At 42.5% G+C, this 18042-nt stretch overlaps 1 protein-coding gene and 1 long non-coding RNA gene across 3 annotated transcripts in view; both read right to left on the reverse strand.

Annotated features, from left to right (window-relative positions):
• The window catches only part of HIVEP1 (HIVEP zinc finger 1), a 1356272-nt gene that overhangs the window by 683141 nt on the left and 655089 nt on the right, over nt 1-18042 (reverse strand). The gene's annotated exons all lie outside the window — the stretch shown is intronic.
• Nucleotides 6215-12686, reverse strand: LOC138497153 (uncharacterized). The gene is made up of 4 exons (XR_011278527.1): nt 11382-12686; nt 10859-10903; nt 10626-10685; nt 6215-6686 (listed from the first exon to the last, which is right to left on the reverse strand). It is a non-coding gene; the product is annotated as an uncharacterized lncRNA (long non-coding RNA).

The raw sequence follows: 18042 nt of genomic DNA on the forward strand, positions 1-18042 counted from the left end.
GGAGACATATACTGTGGCATTTTAGCTGACTTTCCTTTATTTGCATGCACAAAACCTAACCTTTCCCCAAAGCTAAGAATGTTTGCCCTATTCGATAAAGGAAACAAAGAAAAGCTGCTTGTGAGGATATCCCTGGAGGAGGGTTTCCTCCGTTTCCCACTGCACAACTGTCTTTCACTCTACAAACCACCAGTGATTGGTACTTTATTTTCCCTTCGGTCAGGGGTGGGTCATACCACTGTGCTCTGGTTCTCGGTGAACTGGGTGCAACCACTGGGTCAGAAATCATGACAGCCATTCTGTGTCCAATACAATTTGTGTCCAATAATTCGATTATCTCCCATGAAGCCAACAAAGTTACTAGGGTTTTGAAAATCAGGAGGATTATTCACATTCCTTTCTAGGGACCTACCACCCACTGGAGTCCACCCTAGAAAGGAGGCTTTTCCAGTGACAACACCACAGGGACCTGGGGTATTCGTACATTCGCAACAGACAGAAACTTCAAAGCGATTTGCATCTGAAGGGCTAAACTAAACTAAAGGAGGCCCAGGCAGGGGAAGTTTGCCTTCCCTGGACAGTGATCTATGCCACACAACCATGAAAGCACAAATTAGCAGTGAGACGGAGGGGCATTTATACCTATAATTGAGGTATGTGATGAATCCAATGGAGTCATCACAGATTCCCCGGTGAGAACCTCCTCCAATGTGGCCAAGGGATGGCAGTCGCTACCTGATCCTGACCCTAGGGGTGGTTTCAAGAGGGAGGATCACAGGAGAGGTGTGAAGGCATCATGAAGCAAGACACAAAGAGTGCTTGAGCCCACCCATATCAAAGGGAGAACCCTTGATTGGATTGCTGACCACAATTGCAATATAGCCACTCTCACCATCTCACCCCAAATCTGGTCAGATCACCATCTAATCTCATTCTCCTTGGACACTGCCACCCCCAAACTGCAACAACCATATGCACCTCCTGCACTTACCAGAAATAAAAAAAACATGACACTAGACAAACTACTCCCCGGCATCATGCCCACTTTGGTCGCTCTACCTGACAACCTTAACCCTAACAGCCTAGTGGAAGAATTTAACAATATCATGAACAAAACTCTTGACAACATCGCACCACTCAAGCTCAGAAACAGCAAGCCAAAGAACCACCTGAACAACTGGTTCACCCCTCTCTTAAAAAATCTGAGATTAGAAAAAAGGAAATGGGAAAATACATGGAAAATTAACCCCAGCCCAGAAAATAAACTGAAACTAGCTAAAATCTCTTCTCATTACAAAAAAGAAATCATCTTAGCTAAACAAGAGACCTACAATAACAGAATCACACAAGCCAAATCAAGTACTAAAGAACTGTTCGCCATACTCAGAGAACTGGAAAACCCAATAACACCTCAAGACAACTGTCTTAAAGATAAAAAGTGGTGCTCCGAAATCCAGCAAGCCCTCTCTAACAAAGTCCGAAACCTCCAAAAGAAAATAGAACTAAAACGTGAGACCCTAGCACCCAACATATTACCGCCTATCAAGACACTTCCTAACTCCAAACCCACTACGCAATTCCACTTCTCCAAAGTCTCCATACTAGAAGTAGAGAAAGTAATACTCGGTCTAAAACCGTCCAACTGCAAAGGAGACTTATGTCCAGCACAACTCATCAAAGATGCCGCACGAGATCTAGCACCATTTATCACCAAGTTAATTAATGCCTCCTTTACCACAGGCATTATCCCCAGTAACTTAAAAGAGTCCTGGGTGCTCCCACTCTTAAAAAAGGCTACTCTAGACCCCACCATACCCACTAACTATAGACCTATAACTACGGTACCATTCCTTCTGAAGATACTGGATAAGGTGGCATATATACAAATCCAGAGTTTCCTGGAACAAAACCAACTACTAGGCTCCCGACAATCTGGCTTCCGCCCTCTTCACGGCACAGAAACTGCATTGATTGACCTGAAAGCCCAAATAGACAAAGTAAGAGACTCTGGAAAACCAGCACTCCTCCTGCTACTAGACCTATCGGCCGCTTTTGATTTAGTGGACCATAAAGTCCTATGTAACCACCTAGACTCAGCAGCACACTTCTCCACTGAGGCTATAGCATGGATACAATCCTTCCTCAGTGACCGCACCATGAGGGTTTTCTCACCTATAGCAGCTGCAGACCCCATCCCTATTACCTGCGGCGTGCCACAGGGATCATGCGTTTCACCAACGCTATATAACATATTCACTAAGCCTCTGTTTGATGATTTGGACCTTCTGGGTATCACGTATACCAACTACGCTGATGATACCCAGATCCTCCTCCCACTCACAGGGGTTTACGAAAAAGATCTAGCAATGGTGAACAAAATATACAGCATCGTTCAGGCATGGATGGCAACCCATGGCCTATGCCTGAACGATGATAAAACTGAGCTTCTTATCCTAGGCACCGCACCCCTCATCAAAAAACTAAGCACAAACTACTCTTCCTTTATCATAGATGGGAACTGCATACAAGTTACCAAAGAAGTTAAAACATTAGGGATCTACCTTGATTCTACCCTATCATTTTCCAAACAGGTAAACTCCCTAGCTTCCTCGACAGCCTACACATGTAAGCTCATTAGAGCAGGAAAACAATTCATTTCCCAGCACAGCTGTCTAACTTTAGCCAGAGCCCTTATCATCTCCAAACTAGATTATTGTAACGCACTGTACATAGGAGCCAATAAATCTATCATAAACAAAATCCAGATACAGCAAAACAAGGCCCTCCGAGCGGCATTGAACATCCCCAGGAGAGAACACATTACAGTAATAAGAAGGAAACACAAATGGCTCTCCACCCACGAGAAAATCAGACTCAAAACGGCATCTCTCACATACAAATCTCTACACAACAAAGCCCCCCAATACCTTAAGGACAGATTCACCAGAACACACCCCACAAGACAAACCAGACTTGCTTACACCAACCGCCTACAAGTACCACGCTTTAAACTGACCACCATAGGCGGAGCTAGTTTCCCAGTCAAAGCTGCTCAATTGTGGAACGAATTACCCATTACTGCGAGGCTAGAACATTCCTTTTCCAAATTCAGGCAAATTGTAATTAACTGGCTAACGACAGCAACTGCTAATTGAACCCATGATAATGCTCACGCCTGTTTGCTACACAGTATCTGCATCATACGATTGTAAACCTGTATTGTAAACTTGCACCTGTAACTGGTAATTTCTGTAACTGGTAATGTCTGTAACTTGTAACTGTAACCTGTAACCTATGCTCTAAGCTGTACATATTCTTACTTTTTGCGCCCTTATACTCCAGGGTCCGGTGCGCACAATAAATTCTAAACAAACAAACAAACAAACAAACAAGACACAAACAGACTTATTAAATCGTATGTCAGGATGGTTGAAGGCCTAACTTGCCCAATGCCAAGGTGGGATTTCCCTACCTGAACCAAAACTAAGGAAAGTCTGAGTCAAGGAGTCTAACTTAAAAGTCTGTGTGTCCAGGACCAATCCTTGCCCTCAACTAAAGCTAAACAATGTGTGGGGATGCCAATAATAACATAAATCATGACCAATACAAAGTTCTGAGCTTCTTCAAGCTCCTAGCTTCCTCTTCAGCTCCCCTTCCCCAAGTTCAAGGCAATACAGTTCCACACAATTCTCGGGGTTACCTTGCCCGAGATTAAGGCAACACAGTTCGAAAGAAAAAGGTCTTGAGGCTTCGCCCTCAAGACAGCATTGCAGTTCATGAAGTCTTAGGGTTCGCTTCCCTAAGACTTCAATGTAGCAACTTATACTGGTTTCAGTCTTTCAATGTTAAACACAACTCCAGGTCAACTTGACACTCCTTCTGGATTGCATTAACAGTTAATTCACAGCGCTCATTCTTGGTTTGTTTCACAATGTTTTTGGCTTTCACCATGGAGTGTTCCCGAGCCTAGGCGCAGTTGTCAGAACACACGGTCCACCCATCACAGGTCGTGCCATCAGGAACCTTAGGCTCTTCAGCTCACACAGGTTCTTCTGCATCTGCCCCATGTGTACAGATTCACATTCATTTAGCTTCTTATCGGCCGCTTGGCTATATGTGCAGTGTAACACTCTCCTGGCTTCTCCCGATTAGCCTCTTGGCTTTGCCACAATGTGTCACACATCCTATGCCAGTCTTGGGCCTTGCAGCACTGTATTTGTTCACAAAGTTCACTTTGCAGTGGTCTTATTTTATTTCCGACATTTCTGTCATGCTCTTTCACCCTTGCGTTCATATTTCATCTGTTGCTGTAAAATGGGTGCTTTCCCATTTCATTTTCACTAACTCGTAGCTTTGCTCGCAAAGTTTTTATTCAGTTTGGTATTCAATATTCATGCTTTTCCCATCATTATTCACTTTGCTGCTTAATTTCCATGCTGTGATAAAGGCATGGTGCTCAGAGGTAGACAAGGCTACAAGTTTCGAAAACCTTTATTTATAAAAATGGGGTTGGAAGAATGCCTAACTTGCCCCATTTCTAAATGGGAGTAGACTTCACCATTAAAATAAAGAAGAAAGAATAGTCCAAAAGTCTGTGTCAAAAGTAAAGAAACTGTCCGTGTCAAATTTATGCTTGCCCTTGTGTTCTAATTTAAAGCAATAGTGTACTCAAAAATGTTATTGTCCTGATCGTTCGGGCAAGTCGTAATAAGCATACTGTGATCGATCGTAAAAATGTTTCCTATGCATCTTACCTTAGTTTTCCTCACTTTTACACATGCAAAAACAAAACGTTGGGCGTGGCCATCTTGTGCTAATCATATCCGTGGATCGATTGCCCTAAGTTCAAGTACGCTTGCGGCAATAAATCAAAACACCCGTTCCTGAAGCTAACATCACTTGTCCCAACGATCTGCCCCACCTGCGTTTGTGGCCAGCGTAACCCAACGTGCCACGTCTGGGTTCATGCGTGTCTCTGACTCTATACAATATATTCACCAAACCTTTGTTCGATGATCTGGACCTTCTGGTTATCACCTACACTAACTAGGCACAGATTCCAAGGACCTGGCGCTGGTGAATAGGATCTATCTCATCATTCAGGCATGGATGGCCACCCACGGACTCTGCCTGAATGATGACAAGACACAGTTGATAATTCTAGGTACCCGTTCTAACATCACTAAACGAGGTCATGAATATGCATCATTCATTATTGATGGAAATAACACCATAGTATCCAAGGAGGTAAAAACCCTGGGTTTCTACATGGACTCAACTATGTCCTTCAACAAACAATTGAAATCCCTGGCCTACACGTGCAAGCTTATCAGAGCTGGTAAGCTTTCCTCTCTAATGACAGCTGCATTATCTTGGCCAGAGAATTAATTCTCTCCAGGTTAGACTACTGCAATGCTCTCTATAGTGGCGTCAACAAAGCCAGCATCCAGAAATTACAAATCTTACAAAACAACACTCTTAGAGCTGCACTAGGCATGAACAGAAGAGCACACATGACCTCGACTAGACGTCAATACAAATGGCTCTCCACCCATAATAAGATGCAGCTAAACATCGCCTCCCTGACACAAAGCATTAAACAATGCTGTCCCTAGTTATTTAACAGACAGCTGATGAGAAGAACTTCCAAAAGAGTTATTAACATGAATTGTCTTGTGGTACCGAGATTCAGACTTCCCAAGATTGGTGGCAACAGTTTTCCTGTGAAGGCTGCCAAACTCTGGAACTCCTTGCCCCATGAGCTGAGAGCTGACCAACCTTATCTACACTTTAGAAAGTTATATCACTCATCTCAACTTGACTGAAGGCTAATTTGAACTGAGACAATTGCCCACACTATGCTGCCCATCACTGTAAATTATTGTACATTGTTGGAACTGAACTGTACTGGAATTTTATTTTATCTGAACTCTTATAGCTATACTTTGCCTTGCATTTAACCCTACCTGCACACTTATTATGTTACAATGTTATTCATTTTGAAACTTGGTAAGCCTTGCACCTTATTGCTGCGCCCTGTTAACCCTGGGTTTGGTGCACATTAGAAATAAACAAACGTCATCACCCACGCCTGCAGAAACAGGAAGATAAACACAAGATAAACACAAACATTCTCACACAGGGCATACCTTCTCTGTCTTGCCCTAAATAGCATTTATGTACAGAATATTTCAATAATACATCAACAATAGTCTGCAATGTTGCAAGTGCTTTTATTTTTCAAAGAATGTTCACAAGAAATTATAAACTCCAGGAAACAAACGATTTTTTAATTTTGGAGGTAAGTTAGAGCCGATGACCATCGCATGACTCTGGAGCTAAGCAGATTATGATGAACGCTCAATGTTCTTTATCCTTTTGTGTCCTTGTCTTGCCATATGGCACAACAGGAAAAAATGTAATGACCCCCCATGGTGCTCTGTGTGGGTGAAGACATTTTTTTTCACTTTCTAAGCCCAATGCTCTTGCTTCTTATCGTCGCAACATCATGAATGCTAACATGTTGCTTCTTATTGCCGGGAACGCCAATTGATATAGGGCCATATCGATCGTCCCACATAACGCTGATCAAAAAAACACTGCCTATGGTAATCCTTCGGCGTTGATGTACGAAGCCATCGTCTGGCACCTGGAAGCTGTAGCACGGGGAGTACGGTGCAAAGTATCTGTGAACAAAACACAATAAAAATGCATTTCAGTAGCTGTACTTTATTTTAATATAACAAGTCACTGTATAACTCATAACTGTTTGAAACCCAATCATAAGCGCAACACAACCAATATTTAACACACAAATGAAAACAAGGTGTACTACTTGAGACCACGAGTTGCATACAATTTGAGCGTTGTGAAGTAGGAATAGCTGCCAATGGGATGGAGAACCACATGGAGAAAACAAAGAACAAACATAGCAATCATTCAGCTTGAACTCCGGACAGATGTCATAACGAAGCTTGCAAGATCACTGCTAGAAAAGCGATCACAGCGCACACTGATAACGTTTACCCCACCATCTATTAGTTATTATCCATACATCACCCCACTCGTTTTTAATCCCAATAACAATTTTATGTAAACTTGAATTTACATAATTTCTGGAAATTCCATGGTTAGTTTCTGTTGATAAGAAACCCTCCGTACCATGTATCCCACACTTTCACACTAACTTGGCGGTACATGTCGGCTCTCAATATATTGAAACACATCTTTTTTTTCTATTCCCCACATCTTATGTCCTTTCAGCAATTGCTGCCTAGTGTTCAGGGCCAAATTACAATAAGGTACTTGTCCTATTCAAAGGCAGAGACGTTTAGCTTTTGATTTCGGCAACAAATGCAGGAAAAAAAAAATGAAAAGGCATTGATGCGGTACAGTGTTTCCGAACTGGAAGGACAGCTTGAAACATCCATGTAAAGATATGTTACGCCATGTTAACGTGTCAAAAGTCACGATTTGTGTGTGTTGATGCAACACACGGGCGTTTATCAGCCCTCAAAGGAAATTCCAAATAAAGCTAACCCCACCCTCCTCCAGAACTGTTTCATTCAACCAAGCGGATTACCTGTTGGAGCAGCTGGCTCTAGCATATTATCGTGTCTTTCACAATGTCATTTGTGAGCGTTAGATAGACCTTAGCATTAGCTACATGGAGAGAGGATCCCAGCTTACGCACGCAGTAATCTATAGACGAATGAGCAAAAAAAAATTGTAGCCTTCCGCCCCCTATGTAATACTGTTATGTACACGGTCTTACCAATGAACGGTGCATGTTCAGACACTGTGTGTAATGTCATTATTGGCGATGTGGCCGCCCAAAAGGCGCCTGGGTCAGCCCTCTCTGTAACCATCATGCAAGACAGGTGACATAGAACATCCCTGAGCAGTGTGTCAGCATGTTTTTAAAATGGCAGTAGCTTGTGAAAGTGCATGATCGTGCTACTGAACGAAAAAAGGTTCTTCCTGGGATGCCTGTGTCAAGTCAGGAAGGGGCATGAGGCGTTGAAGAATTGGTTCCCACTATTGGAGTAGGGTGTGCCCTTGGCGTCAGGTCATTTTTCAGAAGGCTGAGCATACCTGGGTGGCACAGGATAACAAAGTCAACATTGAATGTCTCTGACTGTCTGCTATCCTGCAGCAGTGTGCCTTCAATGATCTGTCCTTCATCCAGATGCTCACTGTGTCAAGAGCACTGGTTCTGTCTAGGCCTTTCCAAAGGCACCAACATACACTCTGTACTGAGAGACTTTTCGTGATTATTTTTTTTCCTGTAAGATATCACATACTAGAATGACCTGGACAATATATTTGCATGATCTAGTGAAAGTCAGATATTAGGCACAGTATAAACCAATAACTCTGATGCGGGATATCACATTTAATATAGAGGAGTTTGACCAAGGGGTGTAATATAAAATTACAGTTTGTTTTGAATTCAAATTTTCTTTTTTGGCATTTATGATTTGGCATTTATAACACCTCCAGATGTGCATGTGTACGCATTTTACAGAGAGCTACAAATCATTTGAATCTAGAACTACGCATTACGACAAGGTCGGATTTTGGAGGACAAGGCTAGTTTGCAATGTTTTGTGGCATTGTATGGGTCCTGGGAACAAAATCAGGTTCCAGTCCATGACTATGCATGGCCAACACAGTCAATGTCAGATCTTTGACAAATTCAAAATCCATTTCCTCGTATATTGGCTTGTCCACCCATTGTTTGCTTCGTTTTGTAAAGGCCTTGTAGTAACATGGGCACCCCAATTTTCCTGAAGTTCTTGCTTGATCCCTACCTACGTTATTGTTATGGGCAAGTACAGCTAGTCTCGTTCTCGACTCCATATCGTCCATGCCGAAGTGCAACCTTTTGGGCCTGTACTTTAGGCACATATTATGGAACACCTCCAAATCCCCAGTGTGACAGAAATCGGTGCGTCCCTTCAGATCTCTCTAAAGCATTTTATCATACATAATCTTTTCAAGTGTTTTGTGTGGAGGTGAACATGGCACCAACCACTTCTTCCGTTCCTCCTCCCTCGACAACGGTCCATGTGCACATTTGTGAAAATGTTGGTTTTCTGTCCATGCACGTAAGTTGGTACAATGGCGCATCAATGAACGCCATTTCTCAAGTAGAATTTCCACAGATCCATCACAAATGTTGGAGCTCCACCAAATATGGTTGCTGATGGACTGACACCATTTTAAAAGGTTTTTCAAACCCTTCTTTTCCCCAGCAGCTATCATTTTTTTATTGATTGATTTAGCAACGTGCCACACATCAAATTGATGCAGAATGTGTGGAAACTGCTCTCACATAGCCTTCGCTATCGAAACGTGCCTGTCAGTGGCTATCACTTCTAGTTACATTCCCCTGGATTGCAGAAGTTGAATGGATTTGATGAAATCATGTTTCTCCATGGCAACAGACAATGAACATTCAGACACCTGCACCACAACAGAACTCACAATTTTTTTACTTTCCATGTCTTGAAAGTGGTAAGTGCAGTACTTTGTGCAAGATCCTGGACTGTCACACTGTCCGTCGCCAGCTAGCCAGAAACGTTTGCCAGAGAATGTACTGTCCATTGGCATCTGTTCAACATTCCAAGCATGACTTATAGCAGGGAATAAGAATTCACTTTGGTATTTGTAGTATTGAGTTTTAGCAAGGAACTCGAGACCCACAAACTGACAAAAACTGGATATCTTGCTGAAAGTCGATCCGCTGAACAGTAAAGCTGTTGAGCAAAGTAGATTCCCAGCTGACGCTTTGCAGAGCATCGGTTGAGCAGACCATGTAAATGTATTATGGAGGTTTACATAGGTTGCTTGGATTTTCAGGTTGATGCCTTGTAATACGCGAGACACATTCAACAATGGCTCCTTGCATATCTTGGCCCCGACTTTATGTTCACATTTGAGCATGTGTAAAATCTCTATCAGGCAGCTATCAAAGACAATGTATTTTTGCTCCTTTAGTAGCCAATCATCCTGCAGTACAGATTTTTGCGAGTCGACAGTGATGGACGAACCCTCAAGACTTTGAAAACTAAAGTCGAGATCTTGTGCAAGATCATCGGTCAATTTCGTTGAAGCTTCAACCTCTGTCAGTTCATGATGTAATAATTCAACATGAATTGGAGAAACAGCTAACTTTGAATGTTTTTTTGGAAGAACATTTTTAGCGGGTGTAGATTGTGTGAAGGGGTCGGCAAGCAGTTGAAATGCATCATCACTTTGTTCATTTTCATGTGTTCGACCTGTCACAAGGTAGCAATGGTCCAGGCTGACTTTGTGGGACATTCCATGAATTTTCCGGCCACTGGTCAAATGCATCACTAGTCTGCTTGTTGACTGTGCCACAGTGCGCCTGCGATATTAGTTGCTCCAATGTGAAATCTGTTTGGTAAGCAACATCTTTGGTTTCAAGAGATGTCTGTGACTTTATACTCTAACTACTTCTGAGCTTCTAAAAGAATAAATAAGAGAAGATGCTGAATGTATTGTACACATACAGAACATACGATGTTGCAACTAAAAACCTACAAAGAATGAAACATCTGCTCAAAAGCTTGTGCAAAACAAACTGGTACATTCTTTACCCTTGTTTTCTTGATTTGCTTCGAAACAGTGGCCTTCTCTTTGCAGATGGCAACATTAAGCTGCAAAAAACATTTTTAATGGTTTTAATACGGCACATTTAATTTCAAAGCAAACAAACATAAGTAAATATCTACAAATCGAAAACAACTAGACAGACTGGAAAAGATAGCGACGTAATGAAAATGTATTCATAATGCACTGTGATGCCCAATTTTACTTCATAACTGTATACCTTGGTTGCATGAGCCTTTTCTAAGTCCACATCTGGAGTACATTCCTTGAATAGAGTAAGATACAAAAAAATACAATGTCAGACAAAGTGCACTATAAAAGTTTGCATTCGACAGAGCACCTCCAAGCTAATTATTTTACATAGACTTTGAACCATAAACTGTTAAGGTTGGTGTCACAAAACAAATAGAACGTTAGTATGGACAAAAGCTCGAATGGAGTGTACGTGACTTGATCATAACATTCAGTTCATATTTCACCTGATATCCATTCAAGTTCGAACATGGGCTTGATTTGAGGTCACCCTGTAAAACATAGTGATTACATACAATGTTGCCCTGCAAAGTATTTTGCTTTGTAATGTGTCCTTGGTAACTGTTCTGCATTAGAGGGGGAAGTGCAACGTTACTACCAAAATCAGGAAAGTTTTAAACAGTGCACGGTCACATACATTTATGTCTCAAAAAGTATATCCAACTTTGGATGTACTGTGATTCGTGAAAGTGAAATGTGAATAGAAATACCTTAAGCTGTGGACCTGTTCCAAAGGAGGGAGGGATAGTAGTCGAAGTTCCACCATCCTCCTATAATACAGCACTTGTTTTAATACGGATTAAAAAGCAAAATGAAACAGAAAAAGTGCAATGCAGAAGAAGGTACATACTGAACTGAAATGCAGACAATGGTACACACGTACACAAACCCATACCTGCCACTTTGTACAAATAGCCAGTACTGCCCATAATACATTTTGACTTATTTAGAATCATAGCATACCACATACAAGTAGTACAATCGCATACAAAGAGTAGTGTAATATGATTACTTGGTATGTGTATGAGGTTGATGTTGACTCCGGAAAAGAAACTGATGCAGAATCTTGCCCCTTCATTTTCAGCCCAATGTCTGAAAATAGCACAATGGAAAAGGATAATGAGTATTTGAAAAGTGGACTTATGTGACGTGGTAAAATGTCACTTTGTGCAGGTCGGTAGGCCTCATCATTGGGATAGAAGGCGTGTCTGTGGTTTTGTCGCTTGCAAGGGTCTGTTCTTCCCTCAATGTGCTCTAAGTGAAGAAGGATATGTCAACCAAAACATTTCCCAAACATAATTTCTAAGGAGCACTGTAAAAATGATCATCAAGGATTACATTTTCCTGGTTAGAGGCTCCAGAAAGGGGGGGAAGATGAAGTATACTAAGATGAAAAATTTGACACTTGTGCTGAATCCGGTGACTATGGAAACTGGAGTAATAGAACAGTGATGTAGATAAACAGATGGAAGATGATACTTATTAAGGCAGACCATCGTCCTACATACCAACAAACATAACAAACTCAGCGTTCACTACTCACCTCACCAGCCGCATGCAGAAACTGGGTTGGGATGGCATTTGGAAGCAATTTAGGAAGAACTTGCAGTCAAAGTTTTTTTGTGTATCTTGACTGGTCATACATATCCTGGGTGAAGTGCAGGCTGCAGACGCGGAATCGATTAGCCCTCACGTGGGCCAAAATTTCCTTGGCCTTAATTTCAATCTCGTCCACTATACAACCGCAATTTCTAAGCCATACTCTTATTAAATAAATGTCCTTTGGGAATACATGCAGGATAGTACCCGGATCTTTGGCGTGGCTTGCAGAAGTGCAAACGAAAAGCACACATGATGGCATTCTTGAAAAGTGTGTGAGATCCGTATAAAGAAATATTAGCTATTAGCACGAATAACGCAGGATGAATGTGAGTAAAGCAATTTGCACCAGAGATTTGTCTTTAAAGTTTAATTAGAATAAAGACAGAAAAGCTGGGTGACCTAGCCCAGTGAACTTTGCGACAACTTTATTATAGAATTGTTATACTGCACATTTTACTACAACGCAAAGTGATGAAAATACCTGAACTAATCGCTAATGCATAAGTCTTTGAGATACATGAACATCAAAATCCTGGGTACATTTGGTGGAAAACGACAAACGTTCATTGTAATGTTAGATAAACATAGCAAAGTAATTATTTGACTTACCCTTACTTTGGTGAACAGAAGAGCAGATTCAGCAAGCAGAGGAACAAGTATCCGGTGAACAGATAGTTCGATGACGATATACCTAGTAGATCTCCCAGCTGTTCTCAAGGTAAATCTCAGGGTGTTTAAAAAGGCTTACACAAATGGGTGAGTATTTGATTGGTTGACGTGTTCATAGACGCCCACTCTGCCTCCATCCCAATGGTTCCCATCTGCCATATGAACCCACCCTGCTGCCTTTCCAGCGCACAGGCATAGGCCTACTCGTACAGCATAAAGGGCAATAGGGCCAGGCTTGCAAGACAAATGCAAACCTGGTTGTCATCAATGTTTGACAACTTGAGCGGTCACACCCACCCTGCCCCCTTGGAGCGCAAGGTCATAGGTGCAAAATGCCATTGATACTGGAAGGTTGGGTGGATGGATTAAAGGAGAGCGCGAAAAGGCCGGACCAATGCTGAAGGGACACAAACATTTGTTGATTGCAGGGGCTGGCCTGTGAAGAGGGGAGTCTGGAGACACAGGGTCTGGGGAGGCCATGTGGACAATGGTGAACGTGTGACAGATGCCTTTGAAGTGTACATGGTGTTTGGCAACTTGAGCAGTCACACCCACCCCGCCCCCTTGGGAGCGCACGGTCATAGGTGTGAAATGCCATTGATACTGGAAGGCGGATGGATGGGGACAAGGTGAGTGAAAAAAAGTGCACCACACAGGGTTGGACTGGGTTACTGGGTACTGTGGAGATTTCTCTGTGCGCCTCTGCACTCTGTGCCTATTTTGTATTTTATTTTCACATTATATCAGCGGAAAACGGAGGAGCTAGATCAAAATGCCTAATATGGGACCACTTTGCTAATTATTTCCAGTGCCTCCATTTGTTCACAGTCCACACGGGCAACAACCATTCTAGCATGACACTCATATACGATTGCCTGTGTTCTTGACTGACTGAACAACTCAAAAAACATCCTCATTTACTCAGCTGTATTTTATTTAATTGGGGGTTGTTGATGGCACCAACAAACTATAAATTGTATACTTGAGGTTGAAGTACAGTATGAGAAAATTCCCTGTACTGTCCGCTGTCACTGGGGAATTTGTCGCGAATGGCTCGAACGACACAGACGGGTATTACTTGTCGATTGCGGTATCCAAGCCTCCCATAAAGCCACCATGTAAACTAACAATAGGCCACCAGCATGTACCACCTGAGAAAGAGAAACATACATATTTTAACTGAATGAACTTCATAAGTGTAGCAGCCAACTTCAAAAAGTGCATCCGAAATTCAATGGCATAGTTGCCCTTAGAAAAATAAAGGCGGGAACCCTTACAGCACAAGTCCCCACTATATGCTAAAAGAAATAATTATAACACACCACAGAGGTTTGATCTACCATCTGCCTTGCTTTAATCCTAGTGATATAGGTGGACGTGTGTTGCTTTTGGAAGAATATACTGATGCAAGGAATTAGGGCTGTGCCGGATGTTCTGGAATGGTCAGTGCAAGGGGGTCAGATGAGTAGCAGCATGAAAGCAACGGGGGGGTCGGGCTGGTGGGACCCTGGACCGAAAGGGTTATGGTTGAGAGGACACAGACAGTTTAATGGAGATGAATGTACACTTGGGATATGGCTGGTCACACTCTCATGCTCTTCCGCAGAGCACATTCTTTCGGTAATGATACCATAGAATTGTAACAACGGCATTGGCAGGACTTTCGTAAGAACAGTGCTCCGCGGAGCTGACTAGGGGAGGCGATGGTGTGTGTGGGCTTGCTGTGCGAGGCACTGGGGAAGGTAGGGCTGTAAATCTACAGAGAAATGGATCACAATTCGGAGACAGTTGGGGAAAAACTTGAAGTTCAAATGTATAAGTAGTAAAAAGGACATCACATCTAGAGTATACTTACTTGTTACTTGGATTGCGCGGCCGAACTTTTCCACGAAGTTCATGCATAAGCACCATCATAATCCTCAACACGGACCTTGGGAGGCAGGCTGCCGTGAAGTCATGCAGCTCGGTAACGCAAAGCAGTGGTGTGTCTTCTTCGGCTATGTAGGCTGAGCATCCAGAGTTTTCTCGGCGGCAGCAGCAGTTCTCCACCTCGGTTGGCATGACCTTGCAACGATTGCAGGTACACAACGTTGAAATATCTCCCATGAGACTCGGCTGCGGGTCATGCTCGGGTGATTGATCTTGCAAACTATTGTCTGATTCCCCATCGTTTCGGCAGCCTTCTCTTTCCATTAGTTCCTCCTCTCAATACTCAGGCTCGTACTGGTAGGGCTGTATTGTTGACATTGTATGACAAAGATTTAACCAAAACGCAAGTAAAGAGTGAAATCAGTTCTGCTACTGCAAGTAACGGTTCGCAGGGGCTTTGTACTAGTAAGAAAGCTCAACCGAGCATAAACGAGCCACAGAGGATCTAAACTAAATACAGTGAAACTGTTGACTAAGAAACTAGAGTGTTGCCTGATCAGAAAGGGTCTGTTTATACTTCTTGAAGAAGGCGGCGTCCTGCCATTTCCATGGAAACACGTCAATAACTTGCAGACAGAGAACATTGAAACGAGAAATGCATTGGCCGTGTGGAATGGGCCGAACACGTCCAGTGATGTAAGCTTCAGGTGAAGGTGTTTTGATTTATTGCCGCGAGCACACTTGAATTTAGGGCGATCGATCCACGGATAAGATTAGCACAAGATGGTCGCGCCCAACACGTTTTTGCATTTGTAAAAGTGAGAAAAACTAAGGTAAGATGCATAGGATTTTTTTTAATGATCGATCAGAGTATATTTATAACGACTTGGCCGAACAATCGGGACAATAACATTTTGGAGCGCACTATTCCTATAACAATGTGTAGGGTATTGGACACAAATATATAAGTGTCTCAAAAAATATCAAGATGGTCATGAGGTTCTTCTCAATTCCCTTCCCAAAGCTTAAGTCACTTGGGATCTCGAAAAGTTCAATTCGTTCACAACAGTTCACAAAAAGGCAGTTATGATATAAGATTTGATATGATATTCTATTTATAGAGCGCCTATACACAAGTGTTTCAAGGCGCGATGAGGCAGGGTAGGGGAACAAGGGGGAACAAGACAACAATCTTACTAGGCCCAGTGACATTGAGATGGCGCAAGTGCAGTGGGGGAGGGAGAAGTGCCAGGGGGAGGGGAGGAGGAGCAAGTGCAAGACATAGGATCGAACATCGAAAGCAGTGAAAACAGGAAATGCAGCCAGCAGGTGGCAGTGTAGGGTTAAGTGCAGAAAAATAAGTGATCGATAAGTGCAAGTAGGGGGGTTGTAGGGTTGCAGATACAGCCCCACGTGTAGGGTTGCCAGTAGGCAGTGGAGATGTGCAACTGAGAGGACAGGGACCTGGGCCCGTGATTCAGAGGGTAGCCAGGTAACCAGTGCAGTGGCGGACAGGAGATCAGCAAGGAAGCGGAAGAGAGCAGGCAGAAGCAAAGAGGAGAGTCTTGAGAAGCTTCCAGAACCAGAGATGGTGCTGTTCGAGTTTCAGAGTGGTGGGGAGGCTGTTCCAAAGGGAAGCGCCACCCGAAGAGAGAGATCTGCCCCCAACTCGTCATGTACTTCTCGCAGGCTTCCCTCAACTGATTCAATGCTTTCTAGCATAACACAGTTCTAGTTTATCAATGTTCTTGGTGGCTGTTTCCGGCTTTCCTCACCGGAGCTTAGACCCCCTTTACTCATTACTTTCAACTCTTTAGTATTTTACATTACAACATTTCATCGTCTTAATGCACAGGGTTTTTTTCCCCAATCTTCCTGCTGTCCTCTTGCGGTTTATGTCGAAGACTTTTGAAATGCCACGGCTTTACTTATTTTCTTTAAAATTAAGGAAGGTATTCTGTGCCCAATATTAATTCCTTCTAAAAACACTGGGAGGGGTGGGGTGGGACTAAAGAGTCTTACAAAATAACAGACCCTTTAATAAACTGGCCCCTTTAAATAGCAGTTCTGGCAGCAAGACGCAAGGGACTCGCTTTCTCAGTGTGTGCAGCGGTCTAAGCATGCAGAATGGTAACGGCAGAAAGGACCTGAAAACAACAAAAAACAAACCTCGTTTTAGAAAAGGTAAGGCTTCGCTCGAGTACAATTTCAATGCAAGGAAAATGGGAACTTTGTTTCCCCAAGTACCGGCATAGCGCGCCACACAGCTATATAAAAATGTACATAAATCTAAATGAAACCTTGTGAAATAGTGGCTTTGATGTCATGTTTTCCAGCACGTAGTAAGTGAACATATATTCACGTACACAAACTATGCATCACTATATGTTACTGGTGATAAATGAAACCACGTACAATGTGTACACATTAGGAAATTGTAAACCCTGTCTATGCCGACTTAGCCTCGTGAGACGGCCAATACGTGCCTGCAGGCAAGTTATGCCTGAGGAACATATAGTGTCGCATCTTCATTTAAGAAGAGCAGGATGATTAAGGAATTTAAAATATCACTAGCATCCCGGGGTAAGATCAATCCATATTAGAATATGGATTTTACATATAAAGTCGTAATAGATAATGCAAAATACACAAGCAATGTTTAGATACGTGAGTACATTTTTAACATACGAGTGCCTTTATATAAAAGCTCAGTCAACTGATCTAGATAAATAAGGGACTATGAAGCAACTGTTGGCAGACCAGGAGTATGATGGCCATCAGGGAAATAAATGCCCCTCCTTTTTTCCATCTACAGGAAATAAGACTGAGGAGAAGCAAGCTAATGTGTTACATTCAGTGACAGGTGGCTTCTTACCGATGCCATAAGGTATGTTAAAACACCTTCAAGAAAGAAAGCGGACATAATGGCAATTCGTAACTTTACCATTTAATTTGTAGAAATAGTGAATTTACATTATAACTAAAGAGATACCCTGTATGTTTTCTCAACAGTTCAAAAACTTTGACTCATTAAATGAGACCGCTATAAGAAAACTGAAGGCCTCTTTAAAACATCAGGAAAACCTATTAAAGGATGGGGTTTATCCCACGACAATAGGCTAAAGCGCAGTGTATCGACACCACATTCTGAAAAACATCCAATTTCAATTAAGAAATGTATAGAGGTAACGGATATTTAGAACTTCAACGAGATGTAGAATAGCAATGAAG

The sequence above is a fragment of the Ambystoma mexicanum genome, chromosome 5q (genome assembly GCF_040938575.1).
Source record: "Ambystoma mexicanum isolate Mex_15411 chromosome 5q, UKY_AmexF1_1, whole genome shotgun sequence".
Classification (NCBI taxonomy): Eukaryota; Metazoa; Chordata; class Amphibia; order Caudata; family Ambystomatidae; genus Ambystoma; species Ambystoma mexicanum.